Source organism: Thunnus maccoyii, chromosome 5 (genome assembly GCF_910596095.1).
Source record: "Thunnus maccoyii chromosome 5, fThuMac1.1, whole genome shotgun sequence".
NCBI lineage: Eukaryota > Metazoa > Chordata > Actinopteri > Scombriformes > Scombridae > Thunnus > Thunnus maccoyii.
The window spans coordinates 21632136-21643824 of record NC_056537.1 but is presented as its reverse complement, the minus strand read 5'-3'; the positions used below and the strand labels follow the sequence as shown (position 1 = coordinate 21643824).

Below are 11689 nucleotides of genomic sequence, written 5' to 3'. Positions count from 1 at the left end.
TTTTCGCAAAGCACTGCAACAAAGTCTGTACAATTTAATTGTAAAATGCTGAGAAAAAAAAAATCTACCCGTTTACATTTCCCTGATAAATAAAATATGAGGGCAATGAACAAAACCTTATTATATATTTTAATAGCGGGCAGGGTCATTTCGTCCACTGAGAACTTTTTTTTTTTTCCTCCCACTGATTCAACACACGTTCCTCTGTCTGCTCCTCCTAATTAAAACTTAATGCGGGGTCACTTTCTCACACACATTTCCATGTGAATCTAAAAGAAATAAGACGAGGTCCTGCAGGCTCTGACTTCTAAACACGTTGTGTATTTTAAAACCATTTCAATGTTTGAAGATTAAATATTTTAAAAAACGCTTTTAAGGTTGTATGATAAATATTTCGATATAAAAACTTAAGCCTCGAGCAGCGTGATCATCAGTTTCCCTTAATCATCAAAATGAAAACCTACTGCTAACAAAACCAACACAGAGATGATATTTTCAATTTTTTATTATTTTTAATAGAAAGTCAGTGTCATTTACAACAGTAAACCTTTTAAAAATCAACTTTATCAGCAATGCATTTATATCCCATTAATTCACATTAGATATTCCATGGAAAAAATAATTAATGAATACATTAATAAAACAATGAGATCATGCATTTGCAATGAAAACACACAGTATTGAGTGATACGTAGGAGAAACAAGTCTTTTTTTTATTTCATTTAAAAAATAATAATAACAGGTAAACATTTCTAATCACACACATTCATTCATCATTAATACAGAAACTTAAAATAAACTTTGCAACAAACATATTGTGATTAACACACATCAGACTAACAGAATACATATTTTGTTTCTGCAGGACTTACTAACATTAAACTCTTATTGCAGTGTTCTGATTTTGTGAGTCTCAACAGTCTGACGAGCTTTCGGTGAGTTTGGTCTGAGCCAGAGCAGGTTCCTGTTGAGTGCAGAGAGGCTTGCAGATCCCGTCCCGTCCTGAGGACAAATGATGGAGGGAATCATTAGCATGAGAATCAAGCTTGGCCACATAAACTCTTCCACTCTGCGTGGACAGTCATAATATTTCACAATTTGGGGGCAGAAAGAGATCAAGAAAGAATCTGGTATCTATTTGATTCATATTTATTGTGAAGATATTTTCACTGCAGTGCGTACTGAATAGATGGAATTTCTCTATATTAAGATGATATCAACAATAAAGCATAAAAGTAAATTAGTCTTGTCAAGAGTTTCGTAAAATGTTCATAAAAATAATTAAAAGCTTTCCTTGTAAAGCATTTTTCAGAGCTCGCAAAGTGCTGATCAGTCAATAAAAACAGCCAACATTTGCAATAAAAGAGATTAAAACAAAGGGCTACAGGGTAAACAACACATAAAGAGAGTAAATAAACCCCGTCTATAAAAGCAGGTCTGTGGAGACATGTTTTAAGAACAGATCTAAAAGGCAGTAAGGATTGTGCAAACCTAAGCTCTTTGATTATTCCAAATGCTGATGAGTCTGTTTTGACAATACTGAATTTGTTGTTGCGCGTGATTTTCAGTTTTATACATTAAAATTGTAGGCACTGTTTCAGAAAAACAAACTTCCTTTTCATGCCCTGTAAAAATAGGCCCCTGCGCTCTGCATGTTGTTCTTCTCTCCCATTTTCAGGCTGTATGCATGGAGGGATCTTAAGGCTTTTATCCCCACAGGGAACCAGCCCAAACTCTTTCTCTGTCAATTTTCACCCACTCCCCAATTCAGACAAGCCCTTTCTCCCACCAACCCCACAATGAAGGATTTGTCCTCGTTCTCTTTGTCCACCTCTGATATCTTTTTTTGACTGCTCCCTCTCTGCAGACGGCATGCAGCGTATGCAAATACACACTCTTTTATTCGGGAGACCCCTCCCCTGAATGAATGCAGCCTTAAATGAGGCCACACTTGCACACATTTTACAGAGGGGGCATGGAAACATGCACGTATTACAATCAGTGGATTTGCATGCCCGCTCTGACACGCAGTCACTCAAACATCGAGCAGTGACAATTTCAAAATGAGCAGAAATACGCAAAAAAAAAAAAAATATATATATATATATCTATACCATTTGCTGGTGGAATAAATTATTTTATTTATATGTCTAGATATGTAGTTTATCCAGACAGTTTGACAACAGATAAGGGTGGAGGTGTGGGTTAAAGAGGACGGCATACCATGATGAATTACAATTAAGTGTAATTTGTGCTAAAACATGGCCTGTTGATGGTTGGTACAAACTTAATTTTCACTTATATTGTTTTTATAAAACAGCAAAGAAGCTTATGTGGAGCAGAATTTAAGCATAAGTCAAAGATCTCTATATGCACAGTTACATTCAGGTGCACTACAATTAGACATACAATATAAACTGCTATATGATGATATAAGGGACACACTTTGTAGTACAGTGTCCTAAATCTCTGCTGAATGATTATGAAAGAGTAGAGAGTCGTGTTTTCAGAAGGGAGCGTTTTTTGTTTTTTTCGTAGCAGATTTAGCTTGAGAGCAGTGACAAAGATATTGTCACCCCTGCGATGGTATATTTAGTGTCTTACAAGCTCACAACATGTGTAGGATGGGCTTGAAAAAATGAGACAGACGTGGTCCAACAGAATTGTGGGGGTGCACTGAGGAAGAGGTGTAGACTGGTAATATGTGAAGGTTGGATGAATTATAACTGTGTCTGATGAACAAACATAAAACGCTCCCTCACGGCGAACATTCCCAAGCTGGCCCGTGCCATCTGTGAGTATGTGTGAATGGTTGAGAGTTTAGTGTGTGTGTGTATGTGTGGTGGGGGGTTGACGTCTGCTGGACAGCTCTGACAGTTCGGCCTTTTCAGTCGTACATTACTGAGCCTGCCGGCCTCTTTCCCATAGCAACCCTAACAGAGGTCAAAGGCTATGTACCACCCACCCATCCATCCACCACTGCCACCTTGTACTCCAGGGTGGCCGCAGACGCTCTTAACTCCGCTAACTGGCCGCAGACAGAGCGGCTGCACCCATGAACTTGAACTTGACTTCATTCCTGACAGAGTGATGGAGTCATGCAGAGATAGTGACACAGGGATTTTTCTTGAATGTTTCCTCTTTTACTCCCTTTTTTCTCCTCATCCTCATATCATGTACTGTACCAGAAGAATAAAAATACAATGCGCACAAAAAAAAAAAAAAGAGGTCACATCAAGGATTCCCCCTAATTCTCCTCACCCTAGAACCTCATCTCCCTTCCTGATATGATTACAAAGAATACCGCTGTATTAAAGGCTCAGTCACCTAATTCTCCTCTACTTTCATTGGAGCATACAGGACCCCTACTCAGGGACGCCACGTAATCTGAAAAGCCCGGGATGTAGAAACTTCTCTCCATCTTCCTCTAAGATACTTAACGTCGGGCTTTGTGCTAGATTAGTCTCGGCCAAAGTTGCATTAAAAGAGCCCCGATGAGCCTTGCTTGACCCACATTGGACCTCATCCAAGACTATGGGCGGCCCATGAGCTGGGCTTTATATATATCACAGTAGAGCCGTTAAAACATTAATAGTGTCCACACCAGTGAGGAGAATCCAAAGAGGTAACCCAGGAGCTATATGGTATTAACATTTTATCGCTACTATGGCTACGCTGTTTCACCCACACAGAATGGGAACTGAGTGCGGGCTACTGTCACTTCATCATGTCACATATTATAATTTCCTTGCAAGTCCCACATAGCCAAAGCAATACATAGTTAATAATGAATAACAGAGGAAAGAAGGAAGAAAGAATGGAAAGGTAATCATCTATGTTCTGCCATTTTCTTTGGGGGAAATATATTTTTTTCTGTCAAATTTAAAGTTAGGTACAAGTAGAGGGAATTGAAGAATGAATATTTAAGTCACTGTATGTACAGTGAGTGAGGAAGATCAGATCCTATAAATCCTCCTGACACATCGTCAAAGCCACTGACCTCACAGTCCAGCCTGTCTGGTTTTAGAAAATCTTGATTGGAAACTCTCTTTGTTCCAGAGAAGATTAAAAACAGACTCTTAAGCAGTTTAATGTCACTAAAGTGTTTGTAAGACAGCACACAATATCAAAAATCAAGCCGAGCTCACGTCAACGGCGTATTTTAATTCTGCGTTCGACCCCTCTTGCTCATTTGTGATCATGTTATTTTCTCCCTCGCCATATTGCAATTAGTGCCATCTCAGAAATCATTAGACGAAGAAATATTCTGTGTATTTGTGCGTGTGTGTGTGTGTGTGTGGGACATTCAGTTTTAGGTCCTCCAAATGCTAAAAAAAAAAGGTGATTGCTCTTCTAGCAGGCGTAGTAAGCATGAATACATTTTCCTGATAAATTTGTCTCAGTCACCGCCTCTCTTTGACCACGCTGTCTCTGTCGACTGCCGCAGCTATCACATACAGTTGCATACCGACCTCCCCCCTTACTCTTTTGAAACACACACACACACACACACACACACACACACACACACACGAATCCTCCATGCCCAGCTCCTTGCGCCTGCAATTTGCTTTAGCATGGCACTGCACAAGCTAACACAGGCTAACTTCATCAGCAAATGCAGAGGTGGCTCCAACTCAAACATGGCTGCCCATGTGCTACACACCTGCCTCTGTTACCTCCTTCACATACATTTGTCTCCACTAGTTTTAACCCCTTATTGATATGCAAATTTTTTATTTCTGGGTAGTTTTACATGACGAAAGCCACAATTTCCTCATTTCCCCTTTTTGCTCCTCTGCTTTCTCTAACGTATACCATGGAGATCTGCAACAGACACGTAGCGTGGAGCGAGCTACAGTATCTTCAAGATTAATTTCTCGCCTTCACCTTGCCTTCTCTCTTCTGTCAAATCTGCCTGAAGCGATGCTCTGTATATCACAGATGAGCAGCACAAATGCAATTATGAAGACAGCTCCGAGTCTTTTATATGAATAAAGAGAGGGAATAATCTTTTGACATGTGGGCTGCACATGCCTTACATATCTGGTGGAGGCACACGTACAGTATGAGGCTCATAAATAATCATTATACGCAGGTTACATCATTCAGCTTGTTAGGCACACCCATCGCCTTAGCTGAGTCATTCGCTGTGATACACCAACTCTGTTGTGAGATTTTCCACGATGTTTGTCTTTTTACAAGCAGAAAGCGATATAAATGTGTAGTTTCTGTTTGCATGAAGGACAAACTGCATCCAGCTGGTAAACTGAGCAAAGCTAATGCTGATGATGGGCACAATGCAGGGGTTAAAATCCTAATTAAAATCTGATTCTTGGTGTAAAAAATGTGAAAATGCATCTGTGCAGTGTTGGAATATTATTGCATTACACCTCTGATAAAATCCAGTGGCAGACTTTGCTCTACAGTGGGACAGGGTGTAGGCCTGAGCGTATGCTTCTATATGCATATCATGTCTGAATGCATCTCTGATGCCAGTGAAATCCTTCTCATTTAGCAGAAAAAAACAGCATCTCCATGCCTTTCAGACATGCAGAGGAGGCTGAATAGACTAATGAACAGTCAGGTGGCACTCCAGGGCCTGGACTACAACCCCCCCCCCATCACACACATATCAAACACACATACACTTGCACACACATTAAAACTCAGCAGCTCACCCGACCCCGGTGATCTGCACGACAGTCTAATGTCTCAGGCATCTGCTCATGTCTAGTCTGGAGGGTCTTTCCCACCCTGCCCCCCAGCCCAGGCCCGCCACAGCACCAGCTCCCACAATGGTGGGAAAGCAGGCTTTTTCGGGGTGGCGGGGGGAGGAGGAGGTGGGGAGGGGGGGACTAAACAGCTTTTGAGGGGGGAGAGAGTGAGAGAGAGCGGGGCTGAATGATAATGTGAAAACGCACGGCGCTGTTCATTAACACATAAGCGCTGCAGCTGCACATGTTGGCCCTGGACACACATGCTCACGTGTCTCTTTTCTGCTCCAGGTTGCTGCCAGAGACACCGGAGCAGCTCTATGCCATGATAAGGACTGTTCTCATGATGTGTGTGTGTGTGTGTGTGTGTGTGAGAGAGAGAGAGTGTAAGGTTGCAGGGATGGAATTGGTAAAGATTTGGAGCTTTAATATTTGGCGATGTCTGTTTGCTCGTGTATTTTGGAAGAATGTGACATTTTTACATTAGTGACATCTCACATTTCTAGTCTGCATGTGTCAAATGAAGTTTCTAATCATGTGTGCAGCACTGTAGTTGCAAAGTACACTGCGGAGAGCTGTAACCAATATTACATTTTTAAGAAATTATTTATATATCACTTCCTGCAAAGGAGAGCTTGTAAATAAAGGTTTCAATCAAACTGATGATACTAAATGCTTAAAAAGAGATTCAGTCTGTCATGAAATCTATTTAGGTTATCTGTGTGCAATTAAGTAGTTTTAAAAATTGGAAATAAATCCATTATGGCGTCTCTGATGCACAAATAGACACAAATACAGAAGTGCGTACATGCTTACTTTATAACATCTTTTGTTCATATAGCAAATTAAATCTACGATTTTAATGGTTTTTCTGTTAAAAACAATAATGTGATTCCCCAAATGGGAAATTATCCCAGCATCCTGCATCATCCCCCAACAAAAATCACCTGAGGGGTTCAGCACATTAAGATACTTACTGTACTAGATATCATAATGTGAGTTTCATAACAGAATCGGTTTTGCATGAATTCGTCTGTGAGATTTGTCAGGTGGAAACACGGCGTACACCACTGCCTGGTGTGCATCAGGGAGTAAAGAAGCACCATGACAAGAGAGGATGGCAGGTTTCCTTCAACCAGTGCCAGCTCATTAATTTTGTTTGCTACCCAGCCCCCACCACCACCACCACCACCACCCTTCCTCACCCACCACCCCCCTCACATCACCCCTTAACTGCTAATTAGCAGGAGCAGAAGATAGAAGAGAAAAGGGAGAGGCCATGTGTGACTGGGGAGGAAATGGGAAACTCCTCTTTCCCTCGTCCTTCCTCCTGCCCCCTTCCCCCACCACACACACACACACACACACACACACACACTCCCCCACCTCCTGCCCACCATTACCACTGGTACCCAACAGAAAACCATGATGCAACCCACCTCGTATGCCAGCCCAGCCATTTTAGATGTCGCGGCAACGTCTCCCAAGATGGCTCCTCTGAGCGCACCCAGACTCCAGGGATCCGGAAGGGTCTTTGTCCGCCTCCTGGCACGGGCAAAGTGTCTCCCGTTGGCAGTACAGATGGCATTAGAGGCTCTTGAGTAAAAAGAGTGAGGGTGCAGAGAGGAGGAGGAGGAGGTGGCAATTCCGGATCGACCGTACACCCCCCTCCCCCCTCCTCCCTCTCTGCTCGTTTTCTTTTAATGATGATTTACCCTCTTTTCAGGATTCTCAAGATCATTCGATGTTGTTAATTGAAAACCTGTAACGAGAGCAGATGGAAGAGACACAACAGGGGAATAAAAGATGAGAATTTTTAGCTATCATTACAGCTAAACAAAGATACTCAAGGAGTGTTTGGATTCTGGGCTCTTAAACAGTTGGTCCTTTAAACCAGCAGCAAACATGCACATACACGAGTTGTGTTGTGGTTGTGGTTATAAATCAGTGACTTATCAAAACTTTCAAATCTCTGGCCAGCTTTGCTCATTCAAAGAGCAGTCCTCTTGTGATTTTTATGTGGATGAGTGCGTAATTGTGCTACGATAAAAGCAAAGAAAAAGCACAAAAAGAATCACTCACGATATAAATGTACAAAAGATGACACAAAGATGCCTCGGACCATCCCATAAATAAAGCCTCTAGTGTTTTTGTTCCCATTCATTAAGGAAGCACGCCATGTTCACACGCTACCTATAACAGGAAAAGCTCAGGAAAAGACGAGGACTACGGCCTTTTCACATATCCAATATCTCGCTGTGAAACGAAGCAATTAGCCTGGTTTGACAGCAAAGCTCTACTGTAATAGGTAGTTAACAGAGTGAATGAAAACTCATCTCACTTTGGTGCTCTTTAGGCTTTAGTGGCATTCTCCGGGCTGAGCGTATGCATTGCACAGCACTGAAGTACCAAGTTGAAAAGTTCAGCTCCTGTCTACAGGATGGCCCTGCCCTTCTCATTGAGGCAAGATACAATGTATCCCAAAGGCTGGAAGATTCGCTACAGCTTTAAGTACAGGCGCCAAGTGTTTTTTTTAACCCTGCGTATGTAGGGTGCTACACCACTCAACTGCATTATTAGCAGTCCTGGAGACATTAGTGCCTGGACAAAGCATTAGCTTCCCCTTTATTTCCTCTATAAACAAAGTCTCACAATGGTTCTATTTTTTTTTAAAACAAAAGGAAAATACTCTCCCAAAAGAAACTAAATTAATTAAACATTATGCTGTAAAATGCAAATGATAAATCATGAAGATCCACGTTGGTGAGCTATGCAGTGTGACCCAAATGTACCTCCAGGGATCCTTGATCTTGATTCTTTAGGACCTCAGAAAAATGAGGAACACTTAAGCTTCTTGCATCTTGATTTCACTTACTGCAGGTGACCAGGAGGGATCAGATTAAATACTATCAAGTGTGATTGTCCCCAGTATCACCACCCTGCCTACATTAATAGATTTTTTTCACACTATTACAAAATTCCTCTCAGATGACATTCGTAGATCTGAGGTCACAGGCCTGTCCATCTGAGGATGTTAAAATGGAGAAAGTTTGGAAGTCATTGATTTAGTCTGTACTGACCCCCTCTACCCACTGAGAGACCTGTTCAACATTCAGCACCATGTTGCAGAGGACCTGAATGGACCACCTTAAAAAACAGTCTATTCATACTGTTAATATACTGAATCAACGACATGAATCCTCACAATAAACTGAGGAGACAACCAAAGATTCTTGGGCCTGTATAGCTGGGTGAACTCTGTTTTTCATACATGAGGTAAACAAACAATAACATATATTGCCAGAAAATCATTTCTATTTTCCATAAAAAGCCCCACCTATCACATGTAGGCTGATATATGCTGTAAACAACACATAAACACACTTTTTCTGCAAATAAAGGGCTCTGCAACTTATTGAAAAGATGCTGAATTTTTGTACTTATTATAGGAGAAAAAAAACATTTTGAACTAGCACTTTTGGATTAATTGTATGCTCATTTTTTAACAAACTTTGACAACACTGCAAACGACCGTGCAAACCTATTTTCTTACCTTTTTTTGAACTGGAAGTCAAAATCCGATCAGAAAGCGTCAGGTCTCTTTTTCTCTCAGGAATGATCGTTACGGAAGTCATTTCTACTTTCGGTTATCTAGCTTTATGACAGGCATTTAACACTCATACAGCTAGATAACCAAAGACAAAAACAGACCTCCTCTCTCACTGTCACACATGCTGCTATACCGTGATCTAAAAGAGGCGAAGATGCATTATTAGTGTAATATTTCTAAACACATTCCCAGCTCATTTTACAGCGTTTTTTTTTTTTTTTTTAAATAATTACAGCTAAACAAATCGAGACCATTGAGAATAACATCAACTTAAATACACACGAGAAGATGACATGTTTTAAGATGAGACAATTTCTTTTTTTTGTTGTTGTTTCATGCAGCTAAAGAAAAAAAAAGCCGTCAAACCCTCACTACAATAATCCTGTCGTGATTCATAGCTGTAACGTGGTTGAAGGCCTGTTCAATATTGAGTTTATAGTGACCCTCTCTGTAAAGCTTCATATTAATTTTTAAAAATCCCATATGGACATTAGTTTAGTGATTACATTTGAGTAGCAACCTTAAAAAGATGATATGATTGCTCTCTGCGTAAGGAAATAAATATTTCTCTTTACGCGCCTGTATGTGTGTGGGCCTGCAGCCTCACATTATCAATAACACCTGACTGTGATCTTTCTACAGGAGAATAAGAAATATTAATAATAATTAATAATATAAAGCCGAAAGAGCCAAATGTTTCATTCATTATTATAAGATGCAGTTTAAACTCAAATAAAATATCACGTTTAATTCAAAAATATCCACCTGCACTGGAGGCTATTTGCAACTTTATATAATACAGTTGTAGATTATTTTAGGATTCGTCTGAGCTCTGCAAACCTATTCTATTGTGATACATGAGCTATTTTTAAAAAAAAATTAGGGTGACATTATGGCTTCCTGCATGCAATTTTATACAATTAATGACCTCTTAAAACTCATAATGATGATCTGAACTGATACAATAATGAACTGCTGGTTGTGTGTTTTACAGTGGTCAAAAACTGACTCATTGGAAAACATAAAAGGACATGTGCTTTATAATTTAAAGCTTAAATCGGTATAAACAGACTGTTTTGTCTCCCTGGTACACTGAATGGCCATGAAACGTCAGTGTGACCAAATTAGGGCGGCCTGAAAGCATGACCATAAACTGATGGGTAAAGAAATGGCTCTTTGGTGCAGCAGGTTAAAAGATGACTCTTGAAAATCAACTTTGAGATGCTTTAATTCTACTCTTGGCTTCTTCGGTGCTCCTGGTGACCACGGATCCCTACTTTTAATGAGAGTTGTGGTTGGCCTACTTCTTCTAAAACTAGACAAATTCACATCACAAGGATTATCCGCATAAGCCATGATAGAAAGCAGTTTGTTACTGATCAAAATAATAGGCAGAGGAGCGTGCTATAGGCCTATTATTCTAGAGCAAGGGGGGATACGCTTTTCACAAAAAAAAAACTGATCATGCATCATCTGTGTCCCTAAATTCTCTGCATGAAGACACATGGACATGGCATGAGAGCAAAGCTGGTGAAATGTAATGATGTATACGTGCATATCCCGCATATTTTCAAACGCGCTTCTTACCTGTGTTAGAGGTAAAGCCGACTCTGGAGACATAATGTCCTCAACTTTAGGTCGCAGTGAATTTTCCAGATTGATTTTTTTTTTCTGCGTGTATATCGGGCCCATGTAGAGTGTCAGCGCTGCTGCTCTCAGATGAGTCCAGTTTCATCCTCGGTCCTCCAGCCTCTGCCTCTCCTCCAGCCTGCGCGCTTCCTCTACTGTCTGACAACTCGCTCCCGCACTGACGTCATAGCAGGACCAGCTCGGCGTATTGACCAATCACAGAGTCCGGCGGTATCAAAGAGCATCCAGTAAGAGGTCTCACTCCTCACGGGTATCTTCACCTCTTACTACTACTATACTACTATCACCATGCTATTATTAGTAATGTATGATAATAATATATGGACATGACCGAACAATGCACAGCAACAGGTCCATTTAGTAGCTGTTCTGGAGCTTTTGACCATACCGCATCAGCAGATGGAGTTTGCCCAGTTTCATGAAAATCGTAGATAATCAAATTTCCATTTTTTTCTGAGCTCTTCGAGAACATCTATCATCATCTATGTTGGTTTACAAATTGAGATGAACTCACTTTGGAATCAGCAGTTGACAGAACCAAGTCACCTCAAGGTCCATTTAGTAGCTGTTTTGGAGCTTTTGACTATATAACATGCTCCTGAGCAGATGGAATATTTGGATGGATATAGACCGGATGCGTAAGGCTACAGTTGTGATCTCATATTTCTATGTCAGAAGAGAATTCAGCTCCACTTGACACCGTTGATCCTTC

At 40.7% G+C, this 11689-nt stretch overlaps 1 long non-coding RNA gene across 1 annotated transcript; it reads right to left on the bottom strand.

The window, feature by feature from the left end:
• Positions 1-536: 536 nt before the first annotated feature.
• On the bottom strand, positions 537-11006 carry LOC121897975. The gene is made up of 4 exons (XR_006096315.1): positions 10915-11006; positions 9271-9466; positions 7157-7479; positions 537-1002 (listed from the first exon to the last, which is right to left on the bottom strand). It is a non-coding gene; the product is annotated as an uncharacterized LOC121897975 (long non-coding RNA).
• Between the last annotated feature and the right edge of the window lie 683 nt (positions 11007-11689).